The following is a 2,544-nucleotide window of genomic DNA, read 5'->3' on the forward strand; positions in this document are numbered from 1 at the left end:
GTGCACTTTGGATGGGATAAATGCAGAGCACTAATTCCAAGTATGGGTCACCAAGACATCAGTTGTCACTTTCACTTTCACTTCACTTTATCAAAGAGAGGCGAGATCGCAGTGAGGCGATGCTCATATGCTCGCAATGACCGCACGCATGAGTCATCCACGAACGCCGCTTCAGCTTGTTGGATGCCCAGACACTGAAGACAACGATCGTGTCCGTCATCAGAAGACAGGTAATGACCGCAACCAAGAGGACATGGATAGAACGGCATCTTTAAAAAGAAGCGAACTGTCCGTGTTTAGGAAACTGCTCTTTTAGATTGAAGTGCCCAGGGGAATAGCTGACGACACCGCTGTTCGCACCATAATGCCAACCCAGAACAGCTACCAGTCAAGAGAAGAAAGGCTTTGTGGAGAATAGCACTCTTCATCCCCATAATGAACCCCCATAATGTCGTCACGACATAACTCGTAGTGACCGACAGATAGGGAACAATTAATACAGTCACATTACTATATGTAATATCCTTTGAGACAGCCCATGAGCACTAGATTTTATGCAAGTGTTACTGTAATGATTTTGTAAATGGTGATCAGCAACCAAATATTGATAATGTGTGAGTTAGGCTACTGCCTTTTGCCTTGGTGTGACTTCTCACTTTTTGCAGACAATGCAAAGGCAGAGTACAGTAACTTCAAAATAGGGGTAAAAATCAAGTTTGAGCTCACAAATTTGAATGTAAATCATTTTCATTACTAAAACATCTAATTGCCAAATTTCCAGTGTCCTACCTATAATTAATTTGACTAGACAAATAAAATCTTTAAAGTCATTTTTCTCAGTTTCACACTCTAGCGAGTTAAGGTCTTTTGCCTTTGTAGGGCAGAATTACTATATGCAATGAAATATAAATATCACTGCCATTTGATGCTGGATGTGGTGAATAAGCTGCCAGTGATCAAAATATTGAATATGAAGTCATTGAAAATGATAGTTTTGAGAATATGGTTGAGACCGTGAATATGAGGCAGATGCTGAATGTACAGTTGGAAGTGAGCTCTGACGATGACAGTGATGGTAAAATCATCTGCTCAGATTGAACCCTTTCAAAAGGAAACGAAATATGCTTTATTTTTATTTTTACGTACTGCGCCATGGTACAACAGTAATACCCATTCTCTCAAGAAAAAAACTCGTAGTCTTGAGCGCAAATGGAGAAAAACTAACTTGGAAGTTTTTAGAATTGCATGGAAAAACGCAAATGGAGCGCAAATGGAGAAAAACTAACTTGGATGTTTTTAGAATTGCATGGAAAAACAGTATGTCCAGCTATATATATTTTTTTTTTCACTATGACGTGACATGTGGCCAAGTATGGTGACCCATACTCGGAATTAGTGCTCTGCATTTATCCCATCCAAAGTGCACACACACAGCAGTGAACACACACACACCATGAACACACACCCGGAGCAGTGGGCAGCCATTTATGCTGCGGCGCCCGGGGAGCAGTTGGGGGTTCGGTGCCTTGCTCAAGGGCACCTCAGTTGTGGTATTGAAGGTGGGAGAGAGCGCTGTACATTCACTTCCCCCACCTACAATCCCTGCCGGTATGAGACTCGAACCCGCAACCTTTGGGTTACGAGTCCGACTCTCTCACCATTAGGTCATGACTTCCCCAAAGTAAGTATAGACAGGCTCTAAAATCTGCCAGGGCCGAGCCTATCCACAAACTCATAGAAAATAACCAAAACAATCCAAGGTTTTTATTTAGCACAGTAGCTAGATTAACAAATATCCAGACGCCACCCGATCTAAATATTCCCTCACAGTTTAATAGTAATGAATTTCTTCACTGATAAAATAGATAACATCAGAAATACAATAACAAATATAGATTCTACAGCGTATAATACTTCAACTTCATTCATCGCACCAAAAGATAAACTGCAGTGCTTTACAACTATAGGACAGGAAGAGCTAAATAAACTTATCACTGCATCTAAACCAACAACATGCCTGTTAAATCCTGTACCCACTAAATTACTAAAAGAGTTGTTACCTGTAGCAGAAGAACCGCTCCTCAATATTATTAACTCGTCGTTGTCTTTAGGTCACGTCCCAAAACCATTCAAGCTGGCGGTTATTAAGCCTCTTATTAAGAAACCAAGCTACGAAACATGTTACCTGTTTCTGATGCAGAAAAGCTAATTCATGCATTCATGACCTCTAGACTGGACTATTGTAATGCACTGCTAGGTGGTTGTCCTGCATCTTCAATAAACATGCTACAGGTAGTCCAAAATGCAGCAGCTTTACCAGGTCAAGAAAATATGAAAATAATACCCCAATTTTACAGTCTCTGCACTGGCTACCTATTAAGTTCTGTATCAGTTACAAAATATTATTACTTACCTATAAGGCCCTTAATGGTTTAGCTTCTGCATACCTAACTAGTCTTCTACCACGCTACAATCCATCACGCTCCCTAAGGTCGCAAAACTCTGGACTTTTGGTAGTACCTAGGATAGCAAAATCCACTAAAG

The sequence above is a fragment of the Sinocyclocheilus rhinocerous genome, unplaced genomic scaffold, assembly GCF_001515625.1.
Source record: "Sinocyclocheilus rhinocerous isolate Xijiao unplaced genomic scaffold, SAMN03320098_v1.1 scaffold3235, whole genome shotgun sequence".
In the NCBI taxonomy this organism is placed as follows: Eukaryota; Metazoa; Chordata; class Actinopteri; order Cypriniformes; family Cyprinidae; genus Sinocyclocheilus; species Sinocyclocheilus rhinocerous.